The sequence below is a fragment of the Nothoprocta perdicaria genome, unplaced genomic scaffold, assembly GCF_003342845.1.
Source record: "Nothoprocta perdicaria isolate Ctin4 unplaced genomic scaffold, notPer1 scaffold_33, whole genome shotgun sequence".
In the NCBI taxonomy this organism is placed as follows: Eukaryota; Metazoa; Chordata; class Aves; order Tinamiformes; family Tinamidae; genus Nothoprocta; species Nothoprocta perdicaria.
This window is the reverse complement of record NW_020455566.1, coordinates 5156329-5173252: the sequence shown is the minus strand read 5'-3', so window position 1 is coordinate 5173252 and position 16924 is coordinate 5156329.

Genomic DNA, 16924 nt, shown 5'->3' with positions numbered 1-16924 from the left:
TTTGTATAGAAACTATGAATTACTTCAGAAAAGCTTTTAAGGATTTGAATGTGAGTAATTTCTGAGCACCTCTCAAGCAATCTTCCTGCCATTTTCTGTCTCTGTTCTCTACACTCCCTTTCTTTTAGCGTATTAATTTCATTCTGGAAYCTTCCCAATGCTAGTGTCTTACAACATATTTGGTTCCTTGCCTTCTGAGAATTAATTGTGTATTTTCTCATTCTTTCATACTATTCTTCCTTTATTTAACACTCCTTCCAAGCGTACTGTCATCAGTCGTGCCATGTTTTGCCCAATGTCATTATATCTTACATGCTAATTTGCAGGTCTAGCAAGGCTGGTTTTACAGATTTAAACTTGCATCATTTGTGTATGTTTCTACAGATTTGTTCTTGACTTCATACATGGATAGGGCACATTTCATCCCYTACAGTTTAAAAACTCTACAGATCATCTCTCTGATGAAATAAAACAGCAGACCACAATTTACCAAGGAGTTACAAAAGTAGACTTTCTGCCTCCATAATTCTGTTTTTGTTTTACTTCTGTGAAATGTTTGCCACAGAGCAAACATCACATCATGGGTGACTTTCTTAGAAAAGGGAGTTGGACATCTGTTTTATGTCCTCATCTCAACTGCTTGAGCTTCTGAACATACAAATATGCAAATGAATTCCAACCTCCATCCTGCAGTCAAGACTTGGCCAGCCCCATGCTAGCTCAAACATTATTTGTTGGGTTTGTGCTTTCGTACTCTCCTCCCTCCACCCTCCTCAGCCACAGAAAAACATTACAAAATAAATAGTGACACATACAGAAAGATGTTTAAGGAATATAGAACTGTGACACATGATGAGAGAGATTCCTTCTTCTCACYAGGCCAAAAGATTGGTTAACTTATGGTACAAATGAAAAGACTACTGCTTCAGCGCAGATTCTGGCAAAGGAGCTATGAGGACAGATTCCAGACAGAGAAAGTCACTGTGTGCAGTTGATGGCCAATATCAGTGTCCACCTGTTTCATATTTTAAGGTTCYCTACTACATTTAATAACTGTACTCAGTGTGTGTCATTAAGAGGCATTTTGTGGAGGAAGAATCTTTTTTCCAAGAATGGCTTCTGCAGTTTGTCATTTGGTATTGAGAGAGAGGTAATTTTGCTAGGTGCTTTGCAGACATAGGATGAGGGATGGCTCAAAGTTGCCAGGAGGCATCTGTTCCACATGACAACAACAATCATCTCAGACCCTTACATGTAACTCACAGACATCTTGAGATTCAGCTCCAGATTAAGATGTCTACCTAATTTAAGTGTTGGTTCAGTTGCTAACAAAGAGTTTTCTGCTACTAATTCCTTTCCTCTGGATCATTAAAGATACCTGATGCAACTGAGAGTTATGATTCAGGACTTCTGGGCTACCTGACTTTTCCAGGGTGATAACTGGAGGCCAAGTTTAATTCTATAAGACATGACAGGTAGGCTGTGCGACCAGAGAACTATCTGTGAGCAATTCAGTCAACCCATAATTAGTATAGCCTTGAAGTCTGCAGGACTGTGAATCTGTGAATCTGTGAATCTGTAATCAACAGCTGAATGGATTCTGTGAATCTGTGACTAAGTGTGGGCAGTTTGATACCTAAACCCAAACGCTGCAGAGGCTGTGTATGTTCATGACGATCTTCAAGGATCTCAGATCAGCACTATGGTGGGCACTGGCACCATCACTGTCTGTGTCTTTGAGAGTTGTCTAGATTTGAGCACACATACTGTGCTCCCAGACATGTTTAGCATGGTATAGATTAGACTGCCAGAAATACATCCGTGTCAGCCAGGTGAAAATCAAGATCTTTGGCTTTTTTTTTTTGTCTATTCAGGATTCATTTCACAGCTTATATAGATGTCTATTCTTGTTTTACTCCTACATTTGGGAGCACAGGAATTGTAGCTGGGAATATTTTTGAATTCAACCCACCAGACCTTTATTCCAGAATAGGCTTTGTGCAATCTCCAGTCATCCTCTACAGTAATAATCACAGCATGAAGGCCTGGGCAGAGACAGAGTTATTGAGTTGCTATTTTTAGAGCAGTCACAATTTGGATTTGGGAGCAGATGAAAGCTCTCTTGTGCTAGTCACTGCCCCTGTTGATAGCGCAGAGTCCCTAATCTGGAGAGTGATAGCTTCTTGGGGTATTTTTAATACTGGTTCATTTACTTTTGAACAAATACACATCCTCATGTAGGGATGTGAATGTTTAAGTGATTGGAACCTGCTGAATAGTCATGAAATCTATATCCAGGCACAGCAGCTTCTCAAAGTGCAAATTACATGAATATATATGAAGTGACTGATTTAAAAACACTAGTCCTTAATGCTTTGCCTTTCAGTTCCTTTCACACAAAACCAAAGTGAGGTTATAAGATGAAATCTTGCTCTCTTTTATGCTGCCATAAATCAAGATAGTGAATTGAAAATAATGTCAAAGTCAGACCCTCAGGTTGTGACTCACCTGGATTCTTCTGAGTAGCATAAAAGGAAGCAATGAGAATAAAGGATTTGCTGTGAAAAAAAAAATTAAGACCCTTGAATTTAAGAAATAGATTTTAAAAACTGCTCAGTGCTCAGAGTTCCCAATGGAAAAAACTGCAGCTCTCCATTTCTAGGAGGAGACAACTCACAGTTTTTTTGGTTTTTTTTTTAATGAAACTCTGTTTGTCTTTTTAAAAATTCTTTATCCATTTCCAAATGAATTAGAATGTAAAATAGCTGGGAAATGATATAAAAWCTTTTATTTCAGGCTGAATAATATGCTTCATTCCAACAAAATCTAAATGTAATGAGTCATTTTGGATACAATACTAACTTAAAATTTGAGTAGTTTTGACTTTTCATTCATTTGATCTTTTTTTTTTTAACAGGGTCTGTCGCTTGAGTTGCTGAAAAAATAAGGCATTGTTTATTTTATAATGAGAGTGTTAGTCTTTCTGATGGTGCAAATAGGGAATTTTTACAGAAGAACCCCATATTGATCCATCCCATGGGTGGAAACGTTGCCAAATGATGTTGTGGACCTCCTGTAAGCACTGGACCTCTCGCCAGCCCAGATAACGTGTTGTGGTGGCATTGCAGGATGTCCAAACATCTGCCTGGGATCCTGCCAAAACCACCAAAAGCCTTATCCAGCTTGAGTTTCAGTGGGGTATGAAATCAAGTCCCTGAGGGGGGAAACAGGAGTCTGGACCAACCCTGCTTCTCGCCACAGTTATTTAAAACATGTTTAATGGGTATTACTTTTTCCAATAGGGAAATTGCCGTGGTTGCTGTGGTGGGAGTACACACATACACATGCGTATGTTTATACGTATCTATTTGTATGTATTTAGGATAGCATTTTTAAATAACATCTTGAATAGCAGTACAGTAGAGGCTCTAGAAAGGACACATTAGAGAAACACGCAAAAAACTCTCTGGTCTTCAAATGTGTAAGCACAGGCCGATGATATCTGGTGCTGACGTGCAGGGATCAGCTATTATAACACGGGGAAATCAGGATCGGTGGAAAGAGGAGCTGGAATTTCTCAGGGAAGCCTTCTCTGGGAAAATGCGGGTTTGCTAGAACTGAAGATTTCCTGGCCACTGTCACTAGCAGCAACATTCTGGGATGCTTTTGAACAGGAATTTGGAATGAAGGAAAAAGAAAAGAAAAACCCTTCAGCGACCATTGCCCAAATCCCTTCATCCCTTCACGGAAGCTTTATGCCTGAGAAAGACTCCTGGAAAGAGGCCTAAAAGTGGAAAATGAAGATGTAGAGAGACGAGGCTCTCATCACCCATCCATGGACCTAAGACATCCATCATGTTTTGAGGAAGACCGTTAGGTCCAGGGCARAAGTCCACAGTTTGCTTCTGGCTTCTGCTTCATTGAGGGGAAAAGCCAGAATAAATCACAATCTCTGACCAGTAGAATTTTATGAATAGCTCCCATCCTCAACATCTTTTTTTTTTCTCCTGTTCCCTTGCTAGAGAAGAAATATCCAGTCATTCCTCTTGCAGGCAAGGAAAAAAAAAATGAATGAAAAGCCTTGAAAGTCAGCACACAAACATGCCATATAAGGGTGTCTTTATTCAAGCGGATGGGGTAAGGGAATTGGAATCATTTTTGGATGAGGAGGAATTCGCCAGGGAGTCTGCTGTGAATTCTCAGAACACTCCCCAGCACAACACTGGGGTCTATGTTACTAAGGCCATTTGAGCCCCTCAAAAAAAAAAAAAAAAAAAAAAAAAAAAAAAAGAGATGTTTTTCGAAAAGGTGTGCGGTGGGATTTATGGCATTCCGCAAATGTGTGCACCAGCCTTCAGCCTGCTATGAAACAGATCTTGCTTTTCACAGTTGCAGTCAAAGAGGAGGACTGTAGGATAAGCGCGACAGACACACAGCATTCACAGAGATTGTTATAGGATACTCACATTTCCAGAGGAAAACAAACCAGTCACTGAGCTTAAGAGTCGAGCACCCAAAGCTGCTCTGCTGTTACTGGGATGCACAAATGCAGACAGCACCTGCAAGGCCCAGAAACAGCGTCTTCATTGACCCACTCCTCCTGTTAATGTTAATAACATTTAAGTTTCAGTTGGTTTTACCACAGTAATTATGCACATGCATTAGCATCAAAACCAGCAGTGGGAATCAGTTGAATGAAGAATAAGTGAAAAAGAGTATTCTGGGAGAAACAGAGTGGAAAATGCCGTGAGAAGTTCAAGAATTACTACCCTTTGCATTACCTGGCTCTTGGCTAGAGCTCAGTGCAAATGATCCATCACAACTATTTTCAAGGGAAAGAAGGTTTCCAATTAAGTATGTATATATCTTTATATAGTTTCTTGGAGAGTCTCTGATTTCCTGGGAAAGCCTCATGTTTTTTTCATTAAAAAAATAAAACTCTTCATATTTGCTTTCTCTTTCAATCAATCACCTACATGCAGCTTCCAAGATGTCTGGCCTCGTATCTCTCAGAAAAAAATAAAATTAAAAAAAAAGATTGTAAGAAARACCTTGCAGCAAGTGCAGTCCCAGCAGAGGTCCAATAAAGAGAATGAAAATGTGAAGTATGCAGGAGAAAAGTCCTGGCATTTTCAAACCCCAATATTTTATATCTTGGCCCAAAACATCAGGGCATCTTTCTTTCTGCAACGTATTCTGTATGAATTTTCCCCTCTTTTCCTCTAAATATTCTACTTGGGACAAATAAATACACAAATCCTGACCAGGTCCTTGGGGGCATCCGAGCTGAGCTTTGAACAGTTTTCTGTTGCAGTTGATTAGATTATTGGTCATAAGTTTGGCCTGGAGAAAAACGTGTGTGTTTCATTTATGCTAAATGCTTTCATTTACTAAATGAAAAAAAAAGATAAATCTGATAAGCTTAAATGGATTCCCTCAGCTTCGTCTGAGTTTTCAGTTCCCAGTGGTAGCCTGTGCAGAGAACACAATTCCTGATGATTTCTGTCCCAAAATAGAAGAAAATACAATATTGATCCAATGCTTGATAAATATTTTGAAAATACAACCTTTTCAGGAGGTGTAATATCCTTGACAATCTGGTCCTGTCAAGGTAAAAATTTACAAGGTAATCATGTTTTTCACATTATAATTTACATTTTTAGATTTTTTTTGCCAAAATGCTAATGGCTAATAAATTGTAGGGCATGAACCTTCCCTGGTACCAAACTCATGGTTGCATCTCCTCTGAGGACAATCTTGGGGAGGTGCTGGGAGGCCAGTGGGGTTTCACGCCATGCATTATGGCTACAGAAGATAAGCCATTCTCTGCTTCTCTCCCACTGACTTCTGAAGATCGTGCCAGTCTTCTGCAAACACATGAGAGGTGAAGGGAATCTGTGAAGAACCACATGAAGGGCTACCAAGACAGTCACCACTAGGCCAGCAGAATGGCTAAAAGCCTTATTGTGCTGATTTTTGAGAATGGCTAGTARGGAAAGAGCACAGAAAAGGAGAAAGCAAGAGTATGAGATGACCTTTTAGGAAGGAAGAGTTCTAAATTTCCTACATTTTAAAAGAACATTTTTCTCACTCATAGACAGCAGCTAGATCAACTAAAACTCTTTTTTTGCCTCATCCAGGGATTCCATCAAGTCTCTCCAAGGGATTATAGGCTCCCAGGGCCCAGATGGGATGCACCCAAGAGTGCTGAAGGAACTAGCAGAGGTTATCGCTCAGCCCTTCTCCATCATCTTTGAGAGGTGAGGGAGAGCAGGGGAGATGCCAGAGGACTGGAAGAGAGAAACATCATTGCAGTCTTCAAAAAGGGCAAGAGGCAGGAGCCAGGCAATTACAGGCCAGTCAGCCTCACCTCTGTCCCTGGAAAGGTGATGGAGCAGCTCATCCTAGAGAGAATCTCCAGGCATATGAAGGAGAAGGCAATCAGGAGTAGTCAGCATGGATTTACCAAGCGAAAGTCATGTGTGACGAACCTGATAGCTTTCTGTGATGGGATGACTAGCTGGCTGGATGAGGGGAGAGCTGTGGATGTTGTCTAGCTTGACTTAAGCAAGGCTTTCAACACCATCTCCCATAATATCCTCATAGGAAAGTTCTGGAAGTGTGGTCTGGACGAATGCACAGTGAGGTGGACAGTGAGGTGAGGTGCACAGTGAGAACTGGCTGGATGGCAGAGCTCAGAGGTTGGTGATAAACGGGCCCAGTCCAGTTGGAGGCCTGTGGCCAGTGGTGTCCCCCAGGGATCAGTACTGGGCCCGGTGYTGTTCAATTTGTTCATCAATGACCTGGACAAGGGCACAGAGAGCACCCTGAGCAAGTTTGCAGATGACACCAAGCTGGGCTGTGCTGCCATCCAGAGGGACCTGGACAGGCTGGAGAGTTGGGCAGAGAGGAACCKCATGAGGTTCAACAAGGACAAATGCAGCGTCCTGCACCTGGGGAGGAATAACCCCAGGCACCAGCACAGATTAGGGGTTGACCTGCTGGAGAGCAGCTCCACRGAGAGGGACCTGGGAGTCCTGGTTGACACCAAGTTCACCATGCGTCAGCAGTGCCCTCGTGGCCAAGAAGGCCAATGGGATCCTGGCCTGCATCAGGAGTGTTGCCAGCAGGTCAAKGGAGGGGATCCTGCCCCTCTACTCAGCTCTGGTGAGGCCGCACCTAGAGTACTGTGTGCAGTTYTGGGCTCTCCAGTATGAGAGGGATGTGGAGCTTCTCGAGAGGGTCCAGCGGAGAGCTACARAGATGATTAAGGGACTGGGACATCTCTCGTACAAGGAGAGACTGATTGAGTTGGGCCTGTTTTCTCTGGAGAAGAGAAGATTGAGAGGGGATCTGATTAATATGTATAAGTACCTGAATGCACTTATGGGGAWTGTTGGGAGGAAGGGGCCAAACTCTTCTCAGTAGTGGCCAGTGATAGGACAAGGGGCAATGAGTATAAGTTGAAACACAGGAAGTTCCATCTCCATATGAGGAAGAGCTTTTTTACTGTGAGTGAGCAGGCTGCCCAGGGGGGTTGTGGAGCCCTGGCACAGGCTGCCCAGGGGGGTTGTGGAGTCTCCTTCTCTGGAGGTCTTCAAACCTGCCTGGATGCCRCCCTGTGCCACATGCTCTGGGTGTGCATACTTGAGCAGGAAGTTTGGGCTAGATGATCTCTAGAGGTTCCTTCCAACCTTAATGATTCTGTGATTCTGTGAATAATGCAGGAAATAGTAAGCAGTTTGGTGCAGGTAATTTATTTCCAGTATTTTCTATCGCAGGCTGCTGGCCCATGACTGAGTGCAGGATCCTTCTGCTACAGCTTGTAATGCTTAAACCCACTTGAAGCCTTAGTTTGGTGCATTTAGCTTGGAAATATTTATTGAATGGGACATTCAGACTCTGCAGAAACCTTGCAATAGGCAATGTGCTAGCATAAGAGATTGGGGAAGGGATACCTGAGCTCTCTGGAGGCCTGTGCAAATGTTGTGGGTTGTCAAGAATGTGAATTACTGGCCCCAAAGTCCCCTTGCACCTCAGCAGAGCCCTGCTCCCTGCAGCCGGGTAGCTCAGCTTCACCCGTGTGCTTCAAATGGATCATTTGTGTTGGCTYGTGCTGCCGGGTTCACTGCGCCCCGCACCTTCGGTATGAGCTGCGCCTCGTCCGGATGTGTTGCTGTTCCAACTCCTGAGCTGGAAATTGGCACCGTTGCCCATAAATGACAGAGATTCTCACTGTCTGGCTTGTTGGAGCTGTGAAAATGAGTAAAAGAGAGGGAGAGATGAAGACAGATTGTGAGATGACAGGGAGAAGGAGGTGAGGAGCAATCAGCCGTGCTGCCAGCCAGCCTGCCAGCATCACAAGCAGAGACACCCTTGAGTCAGAGCTCTGCACCTCTCCTCCATGGCCTGGATTTTGGGAGGCAGACTCTGCCTGCGGTAGGAATGGTGCAAACCCGGGATAACTCCATCAGTGACAGCAGGATGGCTTTGTACACTCAGCAGTGTGAGACTCTGCTTGATATATACGGTTATGTCTGCTGTGAAGGCAACCGTGATTTAATCCCTGATGCTTTTTAGCTGGACATATGAATTCTATCATTAGTCTTYCCAAACTTCCCCCTACCTTGATGTAAATGCTTATGAAAATGAGGTGTGTCTGGCACAGCTGGAGCTGGAGAGCTAAATTATCACCAGCAAAAACCTGGCGCCTTGAAGGCAGCCAGATTTCTGCCACACTGTAAAGCAGACAGAAAAGAGTGTGCTTTGCCCATCTCAGACTGCCTTATCCGTCTCCTGCTGCTCAATATCCCCGTAAAGAAACTCCCCAAGTCCTAGTGTAGATCATGCAATCACAGCATTGTCTACAGGAACTTATTTGTTTAGATTAAGTCTTTTAAAAGTAATGACAAAGAAGGTATCTATATGAAACAAGGAAAATCTACCAAAACTGTCTGCTAAATTCCTTAACTGATGTGAAAGTGTATGAATAACATAAATATGTAATGCTTACTTTAACATGATAGAATGAAAACGGTGAAGTAATGAAAGCAATTAACCTTGTCTTGTACTAAACAGCAAATTTAGAGTGTAGAAGGAGGAGATAATRTGCTATTTTAACATCAAGTGTCCTTATGAGACAAAAGTACAAGGAARCAGAAGCAGTGATGAACCAAGTTTTGGGTTGGTGTGACTTTTTTTTCTTTTTTTATAGCTTTGTGAAATCTGAAAATGATGCATTCAGTGGTTTTAATGCTGCTTTCAAGGTCAAAGCGATAGGGATGTAATCTTAACCAGCAGAATGAGGTTTCACTAAGGGTATCTTAGGGGACACAAGTCTGCACAGGTAATAAATTAGTATGATGTAAATTGGGAAAATTTTAGGAGATAAAAAGCCATATTTGAGGGGTGTACGCTGAAAGCTGTTCTCCCAAGATAAGGTCACTGACTGCTGTTATGGTCCTCTTCCTGTCAAATCTGCCTTGTGATAGAAATTAGTAGAGATTTTCCTCTGTTAGAATACTTACTTGCTTCTAAGAACAGCAGGTCCTGAACTTATACCCTTCCTGTTCCATCTTTAGTGCTTTTATTTTAACAGACCTAATAATTTTCATGTGACTATGGAGGGAAATCAGGATTTAGCTGGCTTGTGTCTTCTACGAGCCAACAATGGCAGGAGTTACACTCCAGAATTAAACCATGCACCTTGAAGTCTCATTTCTTCACTTAAAAAAAAAAAAAAAGTTGTCAGAACAATTATAGAAAAAAAACCCAACCACCCACACCCTAAACAAAAGCTTCCTAAATGAAGTTCTTGGTTTATCACATCTGGTTTTGTTTAGTTTTTCTGCACAATGTGTTGTCTGGGAATGAGAGTCCAAACTATCCGTTGTGACGAGATTTCCAGCTTTGCACCATCAGAAGACCCAAATCTCATTTGCAATGTCTGAATCTTTTCAAGGTTGCATATCAGTGCTAACGAGTGGCAATGGGCAAACTAGAAGAGGCAGGATTCTCTTTTGGAAAAGCACACCAAGTACCTGGCTATATAGCGCAACTTGAACCAATACTCCCGGGGTGGAGAAGCTATTTAGGAACTCTCTCTACAGCACTTAATTTTGCCTTCAATCATTTTTGTTTCCAGCTAGAGTTGAAACCTTATAATAAAGAAGCAATAAAGAGGAGGATGAACGACTAAAGAAACTAAGGAAACTTTTCTTTTGCTAGGAATCTGTCATTTTTCCATCTGATATGAAGTCTAATGTAGGACATCTACTCTACAACTGGGTAAGAAATTGCTTCACTGCTGCTGGGGCAAATTCCTCCGAGAAGCATCTCTGTCTCTTCTGCACCCCTACATGAAGATTCAATGATTATTAGGACTAAATGCCTGATTTTTTGAGAGCTAATTAGAAAAGGTGACAGATCTAATGACAAATCTTCTACAGCATCAAAACTTACCRACACAGTAAGCACGTACGCATGTACCTTTTCCCCGTTAGATCTACTGAGGGAGGAGATGGGAGCAACAGCAATTCTGAAAAATCTTATTTGCCATGCAAATTATTCTTCACTGTTTTGTGTTGACTTTGCTTTTTAGAATTCTACCTGCAACCAGGAAGTCTGACTATAAATAAATGCTCTTTCATTTTTCTTTTCATGGGCAAATGAGTTACATTATTTCCAAACTTTTTTAGCAGGCTAATTTAGTTTTGGAGAAAGTTCARGTCATTTCTTTTTATTATTCTAGAATGAATGTCAGTCTTTAATTTCTTCATTTTAAAGTACAGCAGTGTGCAGCCAATATTGTTGTTACCTTACAGTTGGTTTCTTGGTTATTCCCCACAGCTGTGAAAAAATATTATAGACACAAAATTGTTCTGGGAAGAAGCTGGGAGAGAAAAGTTGGCCAAGAATATAAATGATTTTTCCTTTCATTCATACTGAGCTTGCAGTTATTCAGGCAGAAAACTAGAGCATGACCACCTTCAGCAGAGGATTTCCATTATCAAATTAAGTGAGATTGCTCCACATTCACAATACTGAATTCAAAAGAGATACCTTGCACCTCCAGGAATAAAAAATAAGCAGAATCTGGTCCCTAAGATGCAACCTTTAGATCAGCACTGGAGCCCTACCTCATGGTGATCTGCAGCAAGCAAGAGAAAGCAGCAAGAAAGCAAAAGATGCAGTGTCTTCCTTCCTAGGAGTTGTTGCTCAGGGTATTTTGGACTGGTGGGAAACCACTGCCCTGGGTGAGACCAAAGCTTCTCACTGAATACATGTACTGTGGTTTGCTAATCCTCTGTCAGCGGTGTCAGTGGGGCTTTCCAGCAGCATCCTCTATTTGGGTTTTGGAGAGCAGCTGGCAGATGGGTGGGCTCCTGGAGTGCAAGGAGGTCAGGGAATCCCRGCACTTGCACACCGCCTCTTTGACTTGGCAAGACCTGGAGTACAGCGAGCAGATGCTCCTCTGACTCACCCAGGTGTAAATAAGGATTTCCTGTGAGGAAAACTGCACATCACATCTAGGGAACTTGCTGGAGTTGGTGGGGTCACTGCTGACTCACAGTGGGAAAACTAGGAGTGGAAATTGGTTCCATGGCCACAACCACTGGACCAGACAGTCCACTCCCTAATTCATAGACAGTAATACATTTGTAARGATCATATAGGCACTTTAGCTGATGTTTGTTGTGATAATAGATGTATAAGCATCCAGATTATTGCGCTAAGAAATTAGTGTCAATGGAGAAACAAAGTGGCAGGTTCATGTCTCAGAGAATTGATCCACATAGACAAGAAAATCCCTTGACCAGCGATCCTGTCTCATTATTCCAATATATATCCAGTCAGACACATAGCTGGCAGCAGGAGAATCATCTCAGGGAGTTTTCTTTGATCTGAAGTCCAATAGTCCAAACCACAGGAGGAAAAATTCCATTTAGTTATGACACAACCATTTTAGTGGAAAGTTATTTTTTCTACATAATGTCTTTTTTTTTTAACTCAAAATTAAAAGAGAAACTTTCTAAACTTTTTTTTTCACATCAGCATATGTGAAACATATATATCCAGCAGGGAAAGGCTCAGCCATGAGGATTGGATTCTGATGATAAGCATTGGTTAGATCCAGACCTCTCCTCAGGTCCAAAGAAAACCTAAAACAGGCCATAGAACCAGAACATTATTCTTCGGAGGTCCCTGGGCTGTATTTCAATGACATAAAAGACAACTTGGAAGTAAATGAAACATTCTGGATAGCTACCAGGATCAAAAGAAACTCCCAGCTGATAGGGTTCCTCTACCACCACTATCAAACATACATAACTGCAACCCACACARCACTTTAAAATCTGTGGGAACAGCAAATTAATATGTAAAAAGTTGTATCTGTGTGTGTGTCATAGAAACTTCCTATTGAGAGCTATCACTAGGCCATCCAAACTGTATCCATAAAAAAATAGATCAAGTTGAATTGAATGGAATCTCTGCTCTTTTATCCTACTGGGCTATATAAAAATCTGCTTAGATCATTTTTTCTTGGAGTGCAGAAAAGAGAGGAAAGTGGCTGCTGTGTATTTTGTTCTTTTCCTGGCCCATATTGCTTGAGAAGAATGATGCTGTAATTGCTAAATGTTTTCAGCTATTTTTTTCCCTTTTCTTGATTGAAATCTTAAAAATACCCAATCAAATCTACAATTCAACAGTTATGTTGAGSAAATTTTACAGAAATTTCATTTGTWCAATTTAAAGATCTTTCAATCAAAATTTTAAAATTCATTTCACTTAGGGTGTCAAAACTTCCTGTGATAATTATGGRTTCTTGCATCTCTTGTCCAGCTGAGAATCTAAGCTGCCATGTCCATTTGTCTGGCTTCAGTTAGAGTTTATCTGCATGGGAACTGTCCCCAAATTCACCATCAAATTCTGTTGTCCTCCATCACCTTCCTATTTGGTTCGAACACATCTAAGTGTTATGAGTAAAACTGCCGACATGGTGGCTGAATGCTCACAAGCAATACCACAGAATTACTAGCTTGGCTGAAAGATTTGCATATTGTTTTACTTTTATGAATAAACTACGCTGAAAATTACTCAACTKCTGGGTCAGATTATATCACCTGAATTAATAGTTTTGCAGGCAGAAAAACACCTTGCTCCCTGAAATGACTCCCTGGATTGCCATTTTCATTTTAATGATGTGGAACCCCATCAGCCGAGTCAGCATTCTGCATGCCGGAGTGGATCGCCTTTCACTATTWCACTAAAACTGAGTTTCCTTGCAGGATTTTGTAGTGGGACTTTGATGTAAGAGTTACAAGATGACTGACAGGTGTAATTCAAGAAAAGGATCATCTGCCTTCATATCACAAGGAGAACAAAGATGAGCTCTCTGTGCAGAATACTCTATTCAAAACCAATTCAAAATCCCATTCAAAGACCTCATTAACTCAGTGGGAGCCTGGTCTGACAAAGAATTTTAAGCTTAGACCCTTAATAAGGACAGTCACAAGGGGACAGAGACAGCAGGATATGTTCCATTTGTTTCTAACYGAGATGAAATTAATCTCTATGCAGAAAATCAGCTTAAGGACTCTACCCTGCTTAAATTCCAGCAAGGCCTCTGTATTTCACTTGAGTAATCATTGATTGGATTCTTAAGAGACACAGAGAAGCTCTAGCTAATTACGGTACATCTGTGAATAACCACATTACTGGTCCTTAGACTGTTTGGAAATCTGGGAGAAAAAAGAAAAGAAATCAGTCTGAAATGAAAACATTCCAAAAAATGCCATGTCTTGAAAAATGAGAATTTGACATTTGATCAAGTGAAACATTTTGTTCTGATTGCAGATTTTTTTTTCATATAATAACATTGAAACATGTTTTGAGCCCAAATGTTCTTTTAACCTGAAAAGGTGAAATGTTTCATTCTGAAAACGGCAAAACAAAATGTAGCAGGGGATTGTTGGAAAAAACTCTACAAAATTGTAATCCATTTGTTGAAGGATTTCCTCACTGAAGTTTTGGGTTCAAAGGTATGGCTTAGACTTCAATTTTCTCTGCCCATCACACAAAGTCCTTTTCCTATGCTAAAGTTGCAGATAAAGCACTTGCACAAGAGAGTCTGTCTCTACGGAGACAGTTATATTGGCCATATATGGGGAAAATGGACCGTTTTCATTTTGGCAGAAAAGATGAATGCTTTGAAATCTATGCACACAAGCTGCAGCAATATTTTTAAGATCAATGGTACTGAGGACAGTCACAAGAAAAGACCATTTGCAACCCTGTAAGATTGATGCTTCCGTTCAGGAAAGGGTGAAAAACACTGGAAGGATTTTTCTCTAGCGCCTTGAAAATACTCCTGGCCTGATCCAAAGCCAGATGAGTCAACGAACTGATCAGCTGTATTATGGTGACATCAAGAGGCCACTGCTGCACTGGAGACACAACTCCTCCATAGAGTTTATGTTCTCCAAAGAGGARGCAGAAGGGGATAGGGGAAAGCATGACCTTGCTAAAGGACACTTTTCTGGCCAGAGTCATASCTCACATATGAAGCAGACATGCTCCTAGCCCTGTCCTGTCCAGGAAATGCCACTGTCCCTCCTGGCTTGGAGCAGATTTTCAAGGCTAGAGAAGAATTCACCTGGCTGAAACACGTTTTACTCAAGAGATCACACAGAATCTGTACTTTCCTGGGTACCCCAACAAGGTGGATCATTACGTGCTGTTGGATCTGCAGGGTTGTGGTCTGGGAATAGCAGGATCCCACACCAGCACTTTGCACAGGGTCACTTGACCAAGCCACGCACGCACTCATAGCTGTAGTGCTACTGAACCTCCTCGCACTATAGCCTAACTAGCACAGTGTAATTAGCATTATAATTAGGACAATTACTTTCCTTCTGTAGCAGTCTGAAGTGCTTTGAAATGAATTAATAATAATAGCTGAAGTGGAATGAGACTTGTTCATGCCTACAGCAACCTCTGAACCAGCGTTGTGGTGACTCTCCTCTGAGATTGCATTTAGGCACGTGGGTCTTTAGGGGATATAGAACCTCCCTGCATTTGGTATTAAGGATGTCCACCCCTGACACCAGCATCTGTGTCTTCCTGCATGTCTAGTGCCCTGGGACACAGGAAAGGCTCTGGCTTTCAGTCCTGCAGATCCGTAACTTGCACCTAACAGGATTAGAAGGTTCCTCTGTCACAGGGCATCTGAGCAATGTGACATGATGTGTCTCCTTCTCCCCTGGTTTGCCATCAGCTAGACAAGCACATTCCTGGTCTGATTCTCTTTCTACATCTACGTGCACATGCATGGCCAAAAGAGAGAGAAAGCACTGCCTGAGAAAAATCACTGATGCTGGATTTTGTTTTTAGTATGGTGTGGCCTCTGAGCAGACYTTTCTGCTTCACTTTGTCCCCTTTTATTCATTTTATTCAATTTCATGCTGTTCCCTTTTATCTCAAGAGTGAGAACCAGGGTAGCCCGAGGCTGGTCTCAGAGAAGACCAGGTACTGGAAGCATGAACAGGTAGATTTTACCAAGTTGCCCATCTTCAACACAATGAATGACTCTTTCCAATCAGGCTAGTAGGAGTTTTACGGTCCACAATTTCCCTTTATCCTCCCAACCCCCTCATCAGTGTGACTGATACCTAAAAGTGGTCTGCGGTCTGTGTGCCTGGGCTCACTTTGGACTTCAGCTGATGATCACAGTGCTTAATAGCCTTCATGCTCCTCTGCAAATTGTCTGTGTTTTCCCACATTTCTCAACTATTGTTCTTGGAAATGACTGCTTTGTTATTAAAAAAAAAAACCCCACATTTCTCTGTCTGCTGCATTGAATTCATCATTTTGAGGTGAAAAGCTTGAGAGTGGGTGAAGGAGCAAAAGCAGCCTCCATGCAGGCTCCTATGTACGTGTAAATATTTGAAAGGTCACTCAGTTACTCATACAGTATGTACTGCCAAGCTTTGTGCAGAAAACACTCACCTTCTTTGGTGTCTCCTAATAAATCTTTTGGGGGGTTGCAGATGTAACAGCAGGCAGACCTGTTCCCTTTTGCAGCTAAATAATCCATTGTTTGCTTGTTTGTTTGTTTCCTGCTCAAATCAGCCCTAGGGATAAATATATCGTTAATGGGAGGTAATTGCAGGTACTTACAGCAAGCAATAAGAACAGGTTCTGAACAAACCTAGGGATGGAAAGTGCAAAAGAGATTAGATTTTAATATGATGACTAAGCTCCAGCAATGTGTTGTTTTCCTGTTGTGGCAAGGAGCAGCCCACTAACTGGGCAACGCTCCTGCGGTTTGCAATGGGAAGGGTGCAGGACTGCGCTGTGGAACAAGACTCTCCTTTGCCCTCAAACGAGGTGAATTTGGCTCTCAATGTGAACGGCTCTTGTCGAGTGTGCCTCTCCCATGGCCTGACGTGATCCCAGAGTGGCCGGTGTGCGGGGAGAGGCCRGGTATGTACCAGCGCCTGCAGTGCTCTGGGACTTGGTGTCCCGTTTGCACACAGATGTGCCAACGTGATATCTGTTGAGCCTGGAACCATTCGTTTTGTTCCAGTTTCAAGTCATTCTGGGTCATGCTTTCATCATCGATCCAGCAGCCTTTCCAGAGGAGACATCTCTCTGCCAGCATCAGCTATCTAACAGTGAGGCATTCAGTCCAAGGTGCTCATCTACRCTCTAGGAGCCCTACAGAAGAGAAAACAATCCTGTTTAACATAGACTGGACACCTGAGGTGGGATTCCGTTTCAGAGCAAAGAGCAATGTTTGGTGGGTTGCATGAGGATACCTCTATGTCTGTTGTCCATGTAAGCTCTTAGGAGAAGCAATGGAGAGGTGGCCAATAAATAGTCCTTAGAGCTCAGAGGCTGATCCAGCTGGTCCACCGAGGGT